The sequence below is a fragment of the Pezoporus flaviventris genome, unplaced genomic scaffold (assembly GCF_033815535.1).
Source record: "Pezoporus flaviventris isolate CSIRO_AGI_PZ_B2104156 unplaced genomic scaffold, CSIRO_AGI_Pfla_v1 ptg000079l, whole genome shotgun sequence".
In the NCBI taxonomy this organism is placed as follows: domain Eukaryota; kingdom Metazoa; phylum Chordata; class Aves; order Psittaciformes; family Psittacidae; genus Pezoporus; species Pezoporus flaviventris.
The window spans coordinates 4,498,770-4,519,662 of NW_026892627.1; positions in this window are offsets into that span (position 1 = coordinate 4,498,770).

The window sequence follows — 20,893 nt, forward strand, 5'->3', positions numbered from 1 at the left end:
CCAGGGAAGTGGTTGGTTCACCATCCCTGGAGGTATTTAGAAGATGTGTAGATGTGGCACTCAGGGATATGGTGTAGTGGTGGACGTCACAGCGTTTGGTTTATGTTTGGACTTGATGATCTTAAGGGTCTTTTCCAACCTAAATGGTTCTATGGTTTTATAATTCTATGATATTCAAAGTCTGGAGAAAGATATTCCCTGTGGACTGAATTAATTCCGATCTTCACTTGCCACATTCCCTTCATCATGCTTAACATTGTTAAAATGCTAAGGAACAAGAACAATGTTAAGAACCCTGGAGAGCACATTGACTTGTCCTTATAGGATCAGTGAATAAATAGGTTGGAAAGGACCTCAAGAGGTCAAATCTTCTGCCCAGAGCAGCAAATCACTAGGCACTAGCTGTTAGGTAGGTTTCTCCCTCTCAATTGGCAAGAACTGCTGTATGAACATTCTTTCTGTTAACAATTTGGATCTGCTGTTTCAGGCTCTACCCAGAGCTGTACAGACTCTGGCCCTGACACCTTGCAAGCTGTTCTACCCATTCTGCGTGCTAGGGCAACTTTAGGACAGGACTACATCATGACCCATTCTTGCATTAGTGACTCAGCATGTGCCACGCCAGCCAGCCCAGCTGGGGGCTTTCCCAACCTCACTGCCTCTGCTCCTGCCCCCTTCCATGCTACCCTGAAGCTCCCTCTCAGGGCTGATGATCACTCCTTCTCCCTGGACTCCTAATTCAAACTCCACATATTTCTCCTGCCTTGGGCTACATTCTCCTCGGCTTCTGCTTTGGTTTAAAAATGGTTTAAAAATATTTCCAAGTGTATACAATGTGTTTGCAACATCCTTTGAGTCGGAATATTGTTTGTTGTTGCAGCTTCTGTCCACATGTTAGCTTCCTTGGCCTCCTCTTATGCTTTCTCCCTGTAACATATTTTACCTTGGAAAGGGCTCTTTGTAACTACTCAAAATAGGGACAGGAAGAAAAGTCCTGGTAGGTTTTACTGTTGTTTTTTCTCCGAAGTATTTGGAAAGTTTTGTGGTAATTGTTGCCTTTTAAAACTTTAATGGCAAATTTCAGTACTGAAGCTTTCCATCCTGGTAGTGGAGATCTTGCCAGAAAAAGAAGTGGAAGGGAAGCCTGAAGGAGCAGTTGCATTTTGTTTTCCAACTTCACTGCATAAAGAAACCTTGACATTACCAGCATTTCACTTGCTGAAAAACAATTTGCTAGTGAAGTGCAAGGTCTGTTTTACTTCGGAATAAGATGAATAAAAGCAAAGTGTTTTCTACAACACAGTGTGCTTACCTTTTCCACTACAGGCCAGAGGACACACTCCAGCCCAGAGGACACACTCCAGCCCAGAGGACAAGGAGACACAGGCTTTTTTCTTAGCAGTGGAGCAAAGTATTGCTTTAGCAACAGCAGCACTCTGAATTCAGGTGCATACTCCACATCTTCCTTCACTAAGTCTAATGAAGACTACACACTGCTAAGACGGAAGCAGAACCACAACAGCAGAGAGAGGAAAGAGAGTTCAAGGCTTCCAGCTCCAAACTCCTCAACCCCGAACCTCAGTCCTGGTTCTTCGGCTTGTGTGAGGATGTTCTTTGCAGTGTCTGACCCATCCCTGTGCTGTATATCAAAAGACTTCCACCACTTTCAGCAGACTCAGGACTAGCTTGATAGCACACTGCAAGAAATACCCAGAAGACATGTGCTGCAGCTGGCACTGAAACCCTGCCAGGAGCAGCTGGATGATTATGGACTTTGCTTGAGGGGCATGAAGTTCATTATGGCTCCAGCTTTTGAAATCCTAACTGTGCTCTTGCTGGGAGGTTACTTAGGCTGTCGTTTCACAGGAATATCATGAATCACAGCAAAAAGTGTGCCTAAAGTGATGCCAGATGTCTATGGGAAGCAGCTGAACCCCTCTTCTAGCTGAAGGTGGAGAAGCACTGGGTTCACCACAGGGAAGATCATGGATCTCCATCACCAGAGGTTTCTAAGGATAAGGAAAAGAAACTTCTGTCATCAGGAATGACACAGGCTAAGTCAGTACTGCATGAGAACAGAAACTGAGTCCTGCCCAGTCCTGCCCAAGCAGTCCAAAGGGTACTCAGGGTCTGCCTTCCTCGGGTGGCCATTTGGGACCTTAGCAGGATTCAACGGCCCATGCATAGGCATCAAGGTCTGCTGGAAGTGACATCAGGGATCCTGAGATTACTCTGAACTGGTGTCTCTGGCCTCAGGCGACATTGACCTCAGCCAGACAGAGTGGCTGTTCTGGTCAGCATTTGTCTCTCAGAAGCTGTGGAGCCTGACCTGTGTCTTTTAGAGAGATAATCTGGACAAGATAATGCACACCAACAGCAACCTCAGCTGCTCCTGTCCAATGAGAGATGGGAAACAGGAGGTAGCACAGGAGAAGCCCAGAAACCACAGTCGAGGGCACCCTTAATAAACAGGGGGATAGCTGGAGAAGCAGCACCCTTGGGTATGCAACTGTGTATAATCTCCAACTGCATCATACAAGCCACACATTGCCTGACCCAAAGACTTTTGGAACAAATAAGGAAACTTACAGGAACAACCTGGGATGGGGTGCAATCAGGGAGAAGGGCAAGAACAGTTGTGCAACCATCTGCCAAGCATTTGTCTGGGAGAAAATAAGCGCCCAACAGTGCTTGTTCCTTCCCCTGTTCCCATCCCCTCTTTCAGGGGAATCTGCCCCAAAGAGAAAATACGATAGGTTTGTATTGGGCCTTCTGGATGGAGACTTGACCTAGTGGCAAGGCAGCCAGCCCTCTGTGTGCTGCCTGTGCTGCGAAGGCAGCATATGGCTAGGTTCAATTAAAATGTTTCACAGCAGTGAGACCAACAGGAACCACAGCAGTGAGACTGATGGGGACCACAGGCACAAAAAGCAGGCTGACCTATTCACAGACAAATTGGCCTTATAAATAAAATGAATGTGTGCAGGACAAACAGGGAGCCTGTCAACTGAGCAAGCCATGCTGTAGCACTGGGAAATATTTTATTGGGAAATAAAGTCTTAAATGCCATTCTCCATGCATGGATGGGGGCTGTGTGGCTTTTCATCAGCAAGCCCCAACTGCCTGCTCCTGCATATTGATTTGTGGCTAAATGGGAACCTTCAATTCCCTTCAGTGGCTTTGGAGAGCATGATTGACACCCCACAGGACAGAGTCTGACTTCAGCTCATCTGGTGCCCAGAAACACAGAGAGCAGAGCTCAGGGCCGTAGGGACATCACGGACAGGATTCACGGCCTGCCAGTCCAGGCTGCAAGAACCCTGGTGCTTCCCACACCTCCATCACACCATCTCCTCTCCACTGTTGCCATTAGCATGGGGTCAGAGGGGAAAAAACATTCCCAGGCACTAGGGAGCTAGGTTTTTTCCTAGCTCTATCCTCATATCCTTCCCTCCTTGGCCAGAATCAGCAAAATAATAAAAAAAGCTGAATTCCCATATTTTCCCTTCAAGTTTATTCAACCTGTAAATGGATCAGCCCCTCTCGCTATTCCTGAGGACGTGGGAAAAGGGGGTGTTAAGCAGGGTCAGCTCCAACCTCCTGAAACCCCAGCATAGACCAGGTGGGTGTAAAAGAGGCTCTGCTGACGCCTCCAACCCCAGCAGACATTTAATGGCACTTGTACCAGCGCTAACTACATGTTAACATTTTCCCTCTGTATTTCGGTGTTTATTTTGGAAAAGCTCCTCCCTGGAGTCATTTTCTTCCTCAGCTTTAAAACAACAACAATAACACTACTGCACTTGCTTTTCCCTTGGCTGTTTCCCTCGGCTGTTTCCCTCATTATTATAACTCTGCTGTTCTGCTCCTGTACAGTCAGCAGAGGAGTTCAATCAGGCTGATGAGTAAAAGTGCATAATTTTATGGCTGCATATCAACTGCCTGTTATTAAACTAATCAATCAGCTTCAGCACAGCTACCAGTAGAGCACGGCAGAGGACAAGGCAAAGGAAATGCTATGCCGTTATTTTTCCAAAAAGGAAAATAAATACCCAATTTGGCCAATTGAATTATTCAGCTTGCCCTTCTTTGGAGGGAAAAAGGACTCCAGTGAGTTATGGAGTAGGTGACCTGCAGCAAGGTAGTGAGGAGTTTTACTGGAGTTTTCACTGCTTTTCTGCTCACCTGCAGTGCTAAGCGGTAATGTTCAGTGATTGCTGTGCTCTGAAGCCCAGGAAAGTCATCAGGTGCTTTCTTATCACATCTCATAGTGACCTGCTACAGATGCCTCTGCCTTCCTCCAGCAAAGCATTTAGGCATATGTTAAGTCAATCCTGTTAAAGCCAGATCATCACCTGTACCCACTTCTGCTGCACAGCACCCAATTTTGGCCTTAGGCTTAGCAGTCATGGAAGAAGTCAGGGACCTGATTTCCAGTGGCCTTACTCCCAGTAGTCATTTCACCTGATGGCCCTAGTAAGAAATGTGGCAGAAGGAAAACATGCATGAACATCCTTTCCAGAAAGAAAGTAGACTTCTTCATGTATTCACTACCTGGAAATGCAGAACTGACTTCACACGGGCCATGGTCTGCTTCTGAAAGGCTGCTGAGGGCACTAAGGAACAATCTGTGTCCCGGAAGGGCAGGACATTGCTATATTGCACCAAGGAAATCTAGGTTATGTGTCAGGCAAAGCTTACTGTTGGAAAGGGGTGAGCAGGAACCAGGACACATTGCCAGGAGGTCATGGAGGTCTTGTAGAGCAAACACTGTTAGGGCTGGACCTGGTGAGGAAGGTCCAAGGAAGGAAGGAAGGAGAAAGGAAGGAAGGAAAGAAGGATAGGGGAAAGGGAGAAAAAGAGGGAGGGGAAAAGGGAAGTAGGGAGGACAAGGTAGGACAAGGACAAGAACCAGGGCAAGCAGATGACTTGCCACTTTTTCCTCTCTCCCAGCAACTGGTACACCTTGTGCTTGCTTTCTCAGGCATGCTCCCTCCATCTCCTACGTATAAACTAAAAAGGCTTCGTGTGGTGCGTCCTCTAAATGCGGCAGGGCTTTAACCTAGACGTACATCCTCAGACCCACAGAGGAAAGGAAGGACATCCTCAGCCAGCTTGATCATCCTTCCCCAATTAACTGTATTTACTTACACAGATTAAATTACACTGACTCCTTTTTGGCTTATTATTTATCACTTGTTTTACTGTCACATCCACAGGTGCAGACTGTTCTGTGCCGCACGCTGTGGACGCATACAAATAAATACGGTCCCTGCTCGGGGGCTCGCTGCACTGATTGACCGAGAGTAACTTAGCATGGACCTGACCCAAAGGCTCTTCCTGGGCAGGGAAGACGGCCCTGCAGGCCCCCACGCTGTCCTGCCGGCCGGGGCTTGGCAGCGGGGCTGTGGGCTGACAGCTGACGTCCTCCCGAGCCCATTTCCTCCGGCTGCTGCCAAGCCGTGCGCAGAGCGCTTCTCACAATGAATTTTCTGGAAAACAAATTAAAGGAGGGGTGACATCACACAGCAGACAGCCCAACCAGTGCTCGGCTGCACTGGCAGCATCCTGCCTGCATTCTGGGCTGCGCCACACACACCACATCACTCGCAGCTGCTGCTGCTGCTGCACTGGAATGTGCAGCTCGCCATCTAAATATACTGTAACAATAAACTGATCAAAGAGGCTAAATATTGTTGTCTGCTTTCTGATGGGTGGCAGGGAGTATGGTGTCCCGGAAACCTGTGGTTACTTTTTTTTTCCCCTGTGTGAAACCACAGGCAAACAAAACCAAGGGGGTGTGGAGGGGGAAGCGAAGGAGACTTCAGTGGGTGTTAAGGCAGCACTGCTGAGGTCTTGGGAGTCAGGAAATTCCAGTCCTCGCAGCCTGCTGGTTGGAGTAGGTGGAGGGCAGTGGTGGGCTGGAGGGGACAGGACAGGCTGTCTGCTGGGAAACAGTCTTCAGTTAGGCTGGGACCTCAGTGACTGGACTCCTCCCCAGCACTGCCACGTTCTCCTTCTTCAGGGTTGGGCATATCTCTTCAGGTTGTTCTGGTAGGATTCATCACTTCATGTCAAGTGTCCATCCATCAAGAGCTCCCTCAGGAAACCCAGTTTGTCCCCACGCCCTTCCCCTGTGTGGCTAATAGTAAATAAAACAAGCAAGGATGAGTTCACTGTGCCAGCTGAGGGTTATGTCAGGGGCAGGACCAGCACAGGGAGGGGGTCTCTGGTCTAGCAGGGGTCACCAGGTGCCCAGAGCAAGGGGGCTGGGCTGGCCCGCACCTTTGCTTGTGCAAAACCTTCAGCCTTCCATTCTCCCCCCACTAAATCTTTATTCAGGTGATCTCATCGTTGCTGCCATGGAAAAGCACTGCTGCAAATGAGTAGTCATGAATAATCATGCTGGCTATTTTGAAAAGCTTTTTATCCTTTGCATAAGAGATTGAAAGAAGTGCTGGTTTTAAACAGAAGACTACTGCTTTGACATGTTTGCTTCAGCCTCCAATCAAGAGATGATCTATAGCATCTCACCCCAGCGACAGCAGCGTCCCCTGCCATGCACTGCTGCGGAGTCAGTCGGGGAAAGAGGGAGGATGTTACAGCACCAACTCCTGGTCATGCATCTCCCTGCCACCAGCTGTGGCTGTGTGATGCTGGACTTAACCTGCTCTGCCTCAGCTCTTCAACTGCAAAATGGGAAAAGGAGCTATATGCACTGACATTATGGTTTCACAACCATTAAAAGATCATGAATTTCTCCAGTACCATGGGGAAGAAGCTCTGTAAATAACTGAAATTGAGGAATGCAATTAACTTCTTCATAAGAAAGCCCTAAACCCCAAACCCCAACCACAGCTTGTGTGTTTAAAAAGGCTCTGTTGAGAGACTTCTTGTTGCCTGTTTCCATTAAGCTGGGTACGTACCACCTATTATTTATACAGAGAACTTTTGATACTTTTTTTCCCTAGCTCCTCCACTCACTGCCCAAGACATCCCAAACACAAATTAAGGATACAAATGGAAGATTTCCACTTTTTCTTTAATTTCATTCCCATGAGCACTCAGTACATCTTTCCAGCCTGCCCTGTCGAACCTGGGGAATCCCCTCACCTTACTGTAGTTAAGTCTGTAACGAAATATTTCCTTTGCTACCTATTTGTTAGTATTCTGGTACACCATGGAAAGGGTTATTAAGACAGTTAGTTACTGGACCATGGTAAAACTTTTCTATTGAGAACAAGGGGTTTCTTGAGACCTGCCTCCAGTGGTTCTATGCACTTCTTCTGTTTTGAGGAATATATTCATATCCTCATTTTCAGTGCAGGCTGACCATCATACTGGGTCATGTGGTGCATGTCTGATCTACACCAAGCAAAGACATTCAGTGCATGTTCTCAGTGTGATCCTTTCTCAGTATACCTCCCCTCGAACTGAAACATCTGGCATTGTGACCAGTGATTTGAGCCAAACAGGCCACCTTTAAAAAATAAAACCAGACCCAACTGATGTTAGGGAAAAGGAGTAAAAGCACAGGCGGTGAAATGTAAGCTGAGAAAAAGTGGGAGGAAGAAAAATGCAAAGAGCAAAGAGCTGGAGAATGCTCCAATAACCACAAAGCAGTAGTCCCTTATTTGCAAATGGAAAAAAAAAACCCAAACCAACCCCAAAACAACAAAACCAAGAAAACAGAAAGCTGATGGAATTTGCAAATGGCATAAAAATGGGATTGGTGGTAAGTAGCAATGGTCACAAGCTGGTTGCACAGGCAGGTGCCGATAGCTGAAGAGGAAACCGCTGAACAACTTATCTCCGTGTGGCCATGGGAAAAGTCAGATGTTTTAGAGCAAGGGATGTGGGTCACACCTAGGAGATGAGGGAATACATCCCACAAAGCAGTGACTCAGAACTGAATCGAGTGGTCCTGGTAGGCAATTGCTTGTGTATGAACTTCCATCAATGACTTAGCCAAGAAGGCTGGAGTAATCTTTGGCTGTGCTGAAGTGATATTATCTCTGCAAACACATTAGTGGGATCATTTCTGAAAAGTTATGTCTAGTTCTGATGTTCACATATCCAAAAAAAGATCTTAAGGAAACAACAGAGATTTGGAGAAATCCTGGCAGAGTGATTTTAGGCCTTGAAAATCTGCTTTAGAGTGAAAAAATCATATCAAAGAAAAAAATTAGGAAGTGACCCAGGTTACCAACATCTGCACAGGTATAAATGCTGGAAATTAAATCAGTAAAAGTTGTAATGAGATAGAGTCTGACAAACTCAGATTAAATCCAAGTGAGAGAGCTGAACCAATCATACTGAGGTCAGGTTTTCCCCACCAAGTCCAGATGACCACCCATCGCCCAACATGGCTAAAGGTTGGCAGGTTTTTGGTGCGAACTGCCCATGAAGGTGGCTAAGATTATGTCTGATTGCCTTTGACTCGGTAGTTTGTTGATCATGTGGTTAAAGGAGTAAATAGGACTGGCTTTCGGTGCAAAAGCTTGAGGCTATGCTACTGTTATGACCCAGAGATCTGGATGTGCCTACTGCTAATGCCATAGGTCATTGTTTTGGGGAGATGTGGTGGCATTAGGTGAATCACAGCACACAACGTCACTTTGTATGTTGAACAGAAGGCTGACTGAGGGAGAGTTTTCTTAGATTACTCAGCCAAAAAGGTAGCAACCAAGGTAATTGGGCACAAAAGCTCTTTTTTTGCTAGCTGTTAAAAAACATGGAGTAAAACAGGTGGATCAAAAGCTTGTTGACATTGATGGGGATCTTTCCAAGCGACTTCAGTGGGGTTTTGGCTTAGGTGCATATGCTCTTGGATATCAGTAGGCTGATCTCAACAGCAAATGAAATGGCCCCTGGATGTCACTGCTGTGCTACAGTAGAGCAGCAGAAGAGTCTTATTCTATAGGATGCAAAGAACATGGGAGTTCAGACCCAGAGAAAAGGCCTGGATAACTGGAAGCATTGGCTCAGACCTTTGGTCTGCCTCCAACACAGATTGCCAGTGACTGCAAGTTATCATCTGACAGATGCTCCATCATGGCTCCAGTCCATTTCCTACTGCACAAGTCTATACATCACAACCCACGCTGTCGTCAAGCCTGCGTGGTCAAACTGGCCTTGGGTGCTGATTTTTTTTTTTTTCCAGTTTCTCCTCATTTCTCTTTTCAAACCCCTCCCTTCTCCAGGGGAAAAATTAATATCAAAAAGAAACCAACCCGATCCACTATCCGCCATAAATTTAATTGATTTCAGTATAAACTCAGGGCCTTATGGTTGCATAGAAGACATAGGAAACTAATTCATTGATGTTTCCTTCAGTTTGCAAATTTTAGTATGAGGGATGCTGCTCTCCCTAGCAGGTTCATAACAATGAAACCTAACGATGACATTTAAACGTGTTATTTCTATCAACACTTTGCCTGGGGTTCAATTTGATCACATTTAAACATATCATTTTGTCAACAATTTGCCTGGGGTTCAGTTTAATGGAAAACCTTCAGAAGAGTTGCTCGCTCCTGGGAATGCACAGAACTTGATTGTTTGGGGGTGGAGGAGAGATAAAAGCCCGAATTCTTCCCATTACCCCCACAATAATTCTTGTAAGGGAAAAACGTGCAGTCAGCAGCACAAGAGTTTGTGGGAAGCACGAACTGTCAGGGTAGAATACAATAGTTTGAATCTAATCTCAGAATAAACAAGACAAGGAAGAGTGGGCCAATTGCATCACTCATTTTCCTCTTGGCTGCACTAAAACCCTTTAATTTAGCTCTGAAATTTCTGCTGAATTCTTGTCCACCGCACTGAAGTAAACCAGCCTTGCTTCAAAATTGACTTGACTTTGCAAACAAGACCGCAGGAATTTCTACCCGGCTGACCGCTGTCATTTGTTTAAGCAGCTCAGTACAGGATTAAGTAGCCCTGGAGCCTGGGACGGACTTTTATCTTGAAAAGTGACTGTTTCAGGTAGGAAACAGAGATGAAGCAGTGGGAGATGTGGGATTTCTCTCACCTGACTTCATATATCCACAATGAAGACATTTCCAGGAGAGCCGGTCACCCCAGGCTCCCTTTGTAGTCAGCAGAAACAAGCACTTTTAGGGCATGATTCATCTGCCCTATTTTCAACATCTGTGCTGGGTTGTGATAAATTTCAACCAGGACTCCAGAGCTTGCACAATTAAAGGCCTCATCCAACTGTCCCCAAATACACTGTATTTGGAAATGTCCCGGGTGCCCCCATCCTCCAGCTTCTCCTCCCACATGGGTCCTCCGCAGACCCACCATTGTCCCTACTGGGAGGACACCTCTGGTTCTTCAAGTGGTCCAGGAGGGCAAAAGATGCCTGTGAGCCTTCATGGCTTCTAATTTTTGCCTTGTTAAAGTTGTGACCCCTAAATCCTCTGAGCTTTATCACCTAATACTTGTTATGAATTCTCCAAGGTAGTCAAGATTCAGGACTGATGGCGGGGGTGTTTGGCTGCTTGTCCCCACTGTGTCTTTACCCTCTTTAGGTCAAGGGGAGGTTGTTGCTTAATTGCTTTGGTGCTTGATTCTTTATCAGGACTCCAGGAAAAGTTTAGGAATATGCAGGACACTTTCAGGTTGACTCTCAGATCATTTGGCAGAAGAAGATGGATCACCATGTGGGAAAATCTGTAGTGTGATAATTTGTTTCTAAATGGGTCATGGAGATTAACTCATCCATAGAAAGGTCTTCTCCTCCAACACTGGATTCATGGGTGCTTCCAGCATCCCCCTGCACTGTGAAGGGTCCTTGTACAAAGGTGCTTCCAAAAACTATCATGCATCCTGCACCCTGAGTTGAGTGGGTTTGTCCACCCATCTACTGCTGCCACATTTCACCTTCCCCTGCTCTGCCATCAGAGGGTAGAGCATACACGTCAGAGGAGACACAGAGGTAGGACAGTAGCTTTCTAAGTGACCAGCTTCATCTGTGACAGAACTGTAATTAGGGTGTAGTTATATTGCAGTTGCTATGCAAACAGCTGCTCGGTTTGCTTTTCAGTATGTAATTATCACTAAATCATTGAGGTAGAGGTTTAACTACCTAATTCGTTTGCTTTCTTTGCCCCTTGGTGCTCTTGCTCTATCAGCTGCTGGAACTCGAACATCCAGAGGAGACTGTATGCACAGTGCAACTGTGTGAGGAGTGCCCCAGGTCTGTGAATAAGTAGGTGTCAAAGGAGATAACCAAAAATGCCATTAATTGCACTAACTTAAAACTACTCTGGCTCAAAATTAAAAATTCTGTTGCTCAAAAACCCAGCCCACTTTTTCCCTTTATAAAAGCAATTGGTAACAGAGCTAGTACACACTCCAGCCCTCAGTCCTGTTGCTAACAAAGCACGAAGGCAATATTTCATCTTTAGAGGCTAAGCAGCGGTCAGTGATGCACAGCAGCCATTGGATGGACAGTGGTAGGTTGGATTCCCCTGGGGCTGCATTAGCTGTAAGAAAATGCTTCTTCAGAGGAGACAGGGTCATCCATCACCTGCACGTTGCTGCGCCCATCTGCGCTCTCAGTGGGCTTTGGACCTGCAACTCCCACACGCCTCGGCTGTGCACATTAATAGTAACATCCCCTACCCTGGGGGGGCTAAATAATTAACTTTTGCCGGGAGCTAGACAGTGGACAACGACAAAGATCCCCTTAAAACAAGGCGTTTTAGCCTGCATCTTTTTTGCCCTGGGAAAGCTTCAGGTTTGTCTGTATATAAACCATTAACAAGGACATCCAAGCATCCACAGCAGTGTTCCTCAGCTACACAGGGCTGAGAAGCCATCAGCTCGTGCTTCACACGTGTCCTCTGGCAGTGCTTTAGCGTGGCGTCTACTGTGCCAATTATTTTTGTGGCACAGACACATGTTGAGCTGGCACCAAACCACCGACTCGGAGCTGAACAAGCTCCAGAGCCATTAAGAACCTCTGGAGTCATGTAGCCTCCCTGCTGGCTGCCTTTTATGATCCCTTAAACTGTCAGCTAACAAGGTGGTGGGGACAACGTGGATTTAATGATGCTCTCATCATTAGCAAGACCCAATTAGCAGAAAAGCCTAATGAACCCTCAAATGCAAGCTTGCTAATTTAAATAGAGATAATTCATGGCACCAGTTGAATGCTTAAACAAAGATTTCAAAGGCGTTTCTCTGTGTCAGTATTATGGACACAAGCCTGATTGATCCTCATGAGCAACAACGGGTTAGGCTCTTTGGCGTATTTGTGAGAAATTTAACACAAATTTATCTGCAGCAGCAAATCCTTCAATAAAGCTGCAGTTAAGAAACAGTCAAAGTTTCACAACCACTTATCAGATTATCATGCAAAAATGGGGGGAAATAGAGGGAGAGAGGGACCTAAGCACAGCTGTAAAATTTACTGTATTCTTTTCCCTTAAACAGTATTTCTTCTTACTGTGCATGTGACTAAGTTATTTTACCAACCAGTTCCTTCATCTCAGAAGCACTCAGTATCACAAGGCAATGGGACTTGGACTCCAGGCTGTCAGCTGAACTCGGGAAGTTAATGGGCCAGGCAGCTTGCGTTGGCGGGACACATTCCTGGAGGAAACATCTTGATAAAAGAAAAAGTATCCAAAGAGTAATAAATGGCCATGTGAAGCCAAAGAGGGAGCAAAACTAAAGCAGTGGAAAGAAAATAGTGCTGGGAGGATAAGCAAGGCACACAAAGTATATTTAGTTATGTTTACATACATATGTCTAATAGAAAGCACTCAGTAAAAAAAAAGGCGCCCAGTCATGAGGGATGTGGAAGCAGCTGTGGTTTTAGACAGATTTATCACAAAGTGGGGTTGGGCATTTTGAAACTTTCAGGAGGAAAAAGAGAGAAGCAGCAGCTGATTTGGTGAAATAATTATTAGCGGGAAAATGTGGTGGAGAAGGGAAACGAAAGCTTTACAGCTGGCAGGCAAATGAAAAGGCTGAGCAGAAGCTCTTGAAAAGGAGGGCAATTTTAGCTCCCTTTTTTCAGCTCGTCACGTCTCCCTCATGGCCTGAGTGCTGCAAGGGGCTTTGCCCTCACCTCTTTTTTGCTCAGGTTGGCAGATATGACCAATCAAGTGCTCCAAACCCTGGGAGCACAGCAGCTGTATCAGACATTCATGCTGCAGATCCACTGGCTATTTTGGGTAAGCCAAGGCTCTTTTGCCTCTGTGCTTGGCCCCATCTGCTTTCCGGCGCTGCCCTGGATACTACGCACTCCCTTCCACTGCCACCCAGCTGAGGTTGCACATGTACTGAGAACCTCCCCAAGTCCCCCCTGGAGAGCACAGGAGGGTGAGGATGCAGCTTTTCAACTGCGGGATGAAATGTCTGTTGTCCATGGGAGACCATCATCATTTGGCTCACAGAGCCCCATCAATGCCAGTACTGAGGTCTTTATTTCCCTTCTCACATATAACCATCGAGGAAAGTCAGGGATGTCCTTCATTGCTCACACCCAGTGAATTATTGATCAAAGAGGCAAGATCCAGAGATCTCTAAGTTGTGTATACTCAGCCGTGGCAGGCTGGATAGGCACAGCAAGGCACAGGATAAAGGACTGCCCCTATTAGCTTCAGACAGCACATTACGAACAGGTTGACCTTGATGTGGGGTATGATCCAGTACCTGAACATAAGCAGCTTATGCTTTTGAGAAGCTCCAGAGCATTCAAAACAGGGGGCTGACAAGTCTGGTGTAAGACCTGCAGAAGACACGCCATTCTGGCCCAGCTGGAGGCCAGATGGCACACCCTGGGCCACCTCAAATGGTGCCAGACACTTACGGGTGTCTGTCTCACATGCAAGCATTTATATCATAGACATACAGCTAGATGATGAAGTGAACCAGCTGAATCCCACCTCACATCTCCTGGCTATTAGAGCACTCCACAGGGAGGTTAAAAATTAACTTCCCTCAGCAGTTTTGCTGACCTTGAACAAACAAAAATCAAGGGCCAGTCCTCAGTCTTACTCCACCTCCTTCTATAAAAAAGGCTGAGATATTAAATTAGTAATTGTGACTTATTAGCATCTGTGCTTGCATAGCTAAAAGTCACATTTAGAGTCTTTTAGCTGAAAATGGAAACCTGTGATTCTCACTTCCTCATAGAACTCCTATGAGTGGAGACGTGTAAAAACATAAAAGAAAACAGATACGACCTTCATGAAAGTCAAAGACAAAATTCCCATTGCCTTCCAATGGACTACTGTTGACTTCCCATCACCAGGATAGCCTGAGACAGAATCATGAGAACTGGAAAAGGCAAGTTGCAGCATCTTACCTAGCCTTGCTGCAGACTGGGCCAAAAAAAAAGCTTTCCCTTTAGGAGCCTTGGAGATCAAGAAAATACCTTATTTCCTCCTTTGAGAGAAAGTCACCCTTGCTTAGTTTTCAATGACTTTGTTGGTACTTTGTTGGCCCTGTTGGCAGACCAAATTTAGGGGTCTCTGTGTTGGATTAATTTTGTGCAGTAGCACAAGTCTGTAAAAAAATGTTTTCAGACTTTTTGGGGATTAGCTGAGTTGTTCCCAGAAAGGAAGGTCTTTAATTTTCTCTAGACACGTGTATTCCTGCCCTTTGGAAAGCCTTTAGTTGGTCAGAAAAGCAGTAAATAAAGTTTTACTGACAACACCAATCCTGTGAGTAATGATGTATTGTCACCACAAAAGCATAACATCTCGATGAAATAAGCTACTATTTAGTAAATAAATGCTTTTAAGAGTGACCATCCACAGCTGATCCCAAGCCATGGGTAATCTCTTTGAAACAGTTGGTTAAATGCAGAGTCAGACAGCATAATAATTGCCAATATTTTGCTGTGTATCTAAGTTTAAAAAAACAATAATATAATTACAATTAAACTCCCTGCTTTTGAGTAGTTGTCTTGTTGGTCTGAAAGCAGAAAGCTAACACTGAAATTTAGTATCCTGGCATGTGATTTATTGGTAGAGGTGTTCAAATATGGAAACTGGGACTTTGATCTTTTCATAAGAAATAGTTTTCCCATCTGTAATCCAGGGGCATTTCTATCAGCTCTTTTATAACTATGTAATAGCTGTAAAATACGAAATGAGTCTGAATAACTATTAAGGAGGTGGGATTTTCCTCTAATCAATTAACTTTTGAAAGCCCTCATCCTCCAGCAGCTCTTTTAGCACTGATGCACAAGTGGGATTGCTCATGCAAGAGAAGAACACACAGGGTTTTTTCCACAAACCTTGATATTGTGATGGATCTTCCTTTTCAATTAATTTGAAAAATAAAAGTGTATTCATGTGTATGTGTTTGGCATCACCAGGACTAAGGACATTCCATTTGTTTTTTCTTCTAGTGAGCTATGTTAATAACATCAAGACAAATCTGTTCTTAGGGAAAATTGCTTGACAAGTGAAAGCAAAGCCTTTGATCCATGAACCTTCTGCCCCACCGAATAGTTTCGAAGCTTGCCTAGTCTATTGAAGTGGGAGCTGAGATGCAGCTGCTGTCTGCACATTCATCTCAGGGGTAAACATGAAAGATCTAGCAAGGCAAAATTAAGGGCAACCGAACTGAAAGTGAGTCAATGCAACCTAGTAGTTGCAAGGTTTCTGACTACCAGGACAGTGATGTTATGGAACGACCTCTTGGGAAAGGAGAAGGGGCCGCAAAAGCCTTTGCTGATTTAGCACAGAGCCTGGATGTCTCTGCAAGTCCCTTCCAGCTTCCCAGCCCTTTGTTTTTCCCTTGCTGGCTCATCCAGAGCTTAGTGAATTAAGTGCAGCATCAGTCCCTTCCAGTCACCTTGGGCCCTTGCAAAGGGAGTCATCTACCCTGGAGCCAATTTGTTTCTGTGGGTATCTGAATGCTGAGCAACATGGGGAGCAGGAGCAAGGTGAATTTCTTGCCAGCAGTTTATTTGCCAGCTGGCCCTATCTTCTTCTTCTCCCATCCTTACTGCTTCCTGCACTGCTCAGCAGCCTGGACTACTGAATAATGGAAGAGGGAGGAAACCTCAGAGGAATTGAAGCGCACAGTCTGAAGAGATTACAAGGACAGCAGAAGCCATTGAGAGCCTTATCATCCCCAGGGAGGGGGTTTCTGCACGGAGCTGGGGGTTGCAGGGCTGGATGGCTGGCTGGCTGCCTGGGGAAGGAATGGCTGTCACTGTGTGGCTGGACAGGGTAGAACCTGCTCAGTGCAGCACCCCAAAATATCATCAGAGTCCCTTAGCAGCAACAACGCACTTCCCCATTGGCACTCCCAACAGCAGCAGCACGTCTTCCCCTGAGTCCAGCACTGCCCCTCCATTCAGAGGGTGGTCCTGCAGGTTCTAGAGCTGAAGCCCCTCTTGTCAGCAGCAGCAACCTGAAAGCTGAGTGTGCCTGTGAAAGTGATCAGAGATGCTCTTTGAAGAGTCGGCAGAATTTTTCATTGCAGATCCCCAGCTGCATTTTCCTGCTAACCTTGCATTCCTGAGGATGCAGAGTGAGACGGGGACGTGTGAACGAAGAGCATGTTACCCATCACACCAGCTACTCCCACAGCCAGGAAAATATTTCCTGTGAGTTTCCTCCCTTAAGAAGGCCAAAAATCCAACCAGTTTTTCCCCCTGAATTTTCCAAACAGTCTCTGGGCTGTTCCTGACTGTGTAGAAAGCTCACATTTCATCCCACAGCTCACTGAGGGTCCAGCATGGATATATATCATCATAACATTGCCATCATCATCCTACTGCAGCTACCATTATTTAATTCTTATTTATAGGACTCAACTCAACAGGAGTAGCTGGCATTAGCACACGCATAGAGGCACTATAAATGGCTGGTGATAACTACCAAGTCTAAAGTCACTGGCAAAACTCACCACTCCTATATCTGGGAGAAGAAACTGGCATCGTTTTCTATCTTCTTGCAGTACACAACTTGAGGTGCATAGCAATGGATAAAGGTGTTTTTCCAGGTTTTGTTGTCAAATTATTCTAACTTCTATTCGGGGGAGCACAGGAGAAGATAGGTGTATGGGCATGGTGAGGAATGAGACAAAGGGAGCCAGACCTCAGCAGCATAACAGGAGAAGGTGCAGGAGCCCTGGAAGATGCCACCCTGTGTTGATCCTAAGCTGTGATACCACCTCCTGCTCCCAACACATATTCTACCCAAACCAGAAGCCCTCACAAGTCCATGGTTCTTGAAGGTGATGCCAGAGAGGGCAAAGAAAGGTTGGATGCAGCATCAGGAAGGTTTCCCTGGGAGGATGCCCCAACCCTCCTTGGGAACAGCCAGGACTGATCTATTCCCATGACCGTCCCCAGAGCATATTCCTAATCACTATTACTGCCTCTTAAAATACAATCCATTGTTAATTATTGTTCATTAGAAATAATATCATGACTATTATTGTATGAACACATAATTAATTATTCATTTTCTTAATTAAATGCTCAATGATATTAATGGTTTAAATCAGGCCATTGATTCACAAGCACTTACAGCTAGTATAAAACTCTACCAGAACTGAGAGTAGTCCTCATCTGCCTCAAGGTGCGTCCATTTGCTATCTGCCTGATCCTGCCTCTTGACTTGTGCCAGCCCAGTCATTTACGTAGCCACACCAGGAGCAGAAGCAGAGAAATTATTTGGGTTAAAACCAGCGTGCTTAGACTCGCTACACATCATCTCATCACTGAGGCCTCTGTCTTGATGTGCAGAGTCATACAAAGTGGAAAACTTATAAAAAAACAGGTGAGATTGACCAATGTGTTGTGGGACACATGTTCAGGGTGCCCAGCTGGAGCTACTGCAGCATCCTCCCAGCCTGTGCCCATCCTATAGGGAGTAGGCACAAACAGTGATGATTCCACAACAGAATTCAGTCCACTGTGAAACTGATCAGGTGGCCTAAGACATGCACATTTTTGCCTCACACCTGGGTAAGCCAGGACACGCTATGTTAATAAGTTAGGCAGCAGATCCAAGGCAACCAGCAGACACAAGTGATCAGACAACCCAAATCCTGCTGACTTCATCTGCTGCTCCTATGCTATCCTCCCCCCAGATTTATGGGTTAGCTTCTGCTGCTTAAGCATAGGGGTGCAGTTGAGATGCCACCAGGGATCTGCAACATCCATATCACTATGATGCAAAAGCTACAGGACACCTCCAGCATCCTGGAGTGGTGGTGGGAGGTCAGGAGAGATACTCCAGGGCACCACAGGAAGAGATAAGTATGTGTTTGTGTGTAAAGGCAACTGTGTCCTATGGATCATGTCCAGATCTGGAGCTGAAATCTGACTGGAACATATCATAACTAACATGCAAAAGTGACTAGAAGCATGTGGGAGTGTATCCAGCCAGTTTACCACTGTTTTCTTCCACATCTCTGCACATTGCACAGGAACATGGCTCACTCAGGACAGCAGTCAATAGTACCTCATCTGCTGAAGAGCAACAGTTGACTCCACAACCCATCTTTGTACTTTCCCAGCACTGGATTTCCACACTTCCAGCATCAATCTGGGGTCACACCATCTACACTCTTGCTTGTGCTGTCTCCTTGGTTCCTGACTTCCTGAGCTGTTCAGTATTGGTTTCTGTACTGACTGATCTATGCAGCAATTTCTGTTCAGTGTTATATAAAGTGCCATGCCAAGCCATAGTGGCTGATAAGGCAGATGTTGCTGAAAGCTGCAGGCTTTTTCAAGGCATAAAAGGGAATGACCTGCTTGCTACCCTGTGCTGATAGATTTAATTCTCCAGCCTACACTGGCTTCAGTGGAAGGCTCAGGTTCATGCATCTGCACATGCAATAAATTGCCTTAATATCTTTGCATGTGCAACTTTTACTGCCTCTGACAGATCACAGTGCTATTTTATCAACCTGAAGGGCTATTAAATGCAGGGACACCACTTCTGGAAGTCTAAGAACCCCAAAATGAGACTAGCGACTAGTGTTCAAGGCAATATCACTGTATGTTTGCCATGCTTTCATACTTTTCTCCGAGCTCTTGATCCTTTGATCTTGATCCCTTGACTCCTGACCTCTGGACTCTTGATCCCTTCTTGGAGACTGGACTTGAGCTAGGTGGGCCATGAGGCCAATGTGTATGGATGTTCTTCACTCTCCATTTCCTTCAGCAGGTGTCTTTTTGTGAAGTATCTCAGCTTGCACCAAGCCATCTGATTCCTTTGAAGTCAATGTGACTTCAGGGTGCAAGAAACAGCCTCAAGGCATGACTGATCTCCTCTGTCATGTATCTGTGCTATCTGGACTGCACAAACCATGGTGTGGTGGAGGCTGGGAAATGCACAAAGAAAGTGGCATGGGCTGTTGTCAATTAACTCTAGTAGTGTTCTGAATAAATTAAATTATGCTGCAATCTGAAGCTAAACTGATTCTTAATTAAAAGATAAGATATTTTTTAATCCTCAAATGATTTAAACAAAAGAATAATAAAGTATGGGAACCACAGTCTCCCTCCTCAGTGGCTGAACAGTTTCACAGTTAAGGCTCTGAGAAGTGCAGTGGAATTTCAAAGTTGCCCACTGCTATAGCCCTAGTTTGAACAGCGTGTTGGACAAGGTGACCTCCAGATATCTCCTCCAACCTATATCATGACATGAGTTCGTGATATAGCTATATTAGTCCTCGTATTGTGAACTCATCTTTTAGATACTGAAGGATCAGGATCTGTTTGGAGTGCTTGATGATGAACAAGTGCAACAATCAAGTGTGAAAAAGCAGGGTGCAATGTGTCAGTAAAATAACCCTTGACTATTTCCTTTTTTTATTGTTAAGGTTCATTCTAGAAACAGTAGGCAACACCCTCTAGTACCTGGAGAGTGGCCTCCATGTACAGAGGAGTTCTGGTTGTCAGGACCAGGGGTTTCTGCTGCTTCCAGCTGAGCATGAGGACTTGGAGATCTGCATCTTGCCAAGCCCGAGTAAATTCCACGAAATATGAAGAAAACCCTATTACAGTCAATACATGCAAAAAACGTTTTGTACATCTCTTGTGTTCCTGATATGTCTCGTTGCTTACCAGGGGATGCATCCTGCCTGGAGATCATACAGCACAAAAGTATAACTTATGGCTAAATAATGCGCTGCAAACAAACATAAATCACTACAGAAAGCCAGGATACAGGCTTATGTAGGCACAATCTAGCCCATGGGAAGCAGTGGTTTTTGAGGCTGGGAGGAAGGAAATCTCAGGCCTGATACTTTCTTACAATGATTTAGTCCCACTATCACCTCATTCACTTCACCTGAGCAACTCCCCATTTATGTCAGTTATGCAAGTGAGGAATAACCCTGAATAGAGTAATTTTCCCTTGACAGTCCTGCTACAGCCTGTCTTTTTGTTGACTCAAATTCAGATCTTTTTCCCTATTATTAAAATGGTTCCTTTCAGTCAAGGTCTTTTATAGGATGTTCTGCTGCAGTACAATAAAGTACATACTGAAAAACATTCCCAAAAGCTGAAGGCACTGTCATGGTCTGTGGCTGGGTCTGATCCTTTGCTCCTATGCACTGCATTGAGAAAGCCCTAACATCCTGGACATCGACAGAACTGCTCTTAATTTACACTTGCAAAGAAATATAGAAGCTTGCCTTCCCACTTTATGGCTCATCATCTTTAGTACCTGCAGGTTTTGTTGCTTCAACATGAGAGTTAAAGCTTCTGTGGGACATTGACTTGGACTCTTGCTTCGGCTAATGTCCTAAAAAAGGGCTGTCTCCATAAATACTCTGTAACAAACTGCCCCATTGTGTTTCACATATTCCTCTTTGCTGGAAGTGGCTCTCACCCTGCAATGAACTATGTTGTATTTCACGGGACTGAGTTACCCATCTCTGAAAACTTGAGGATAATAAT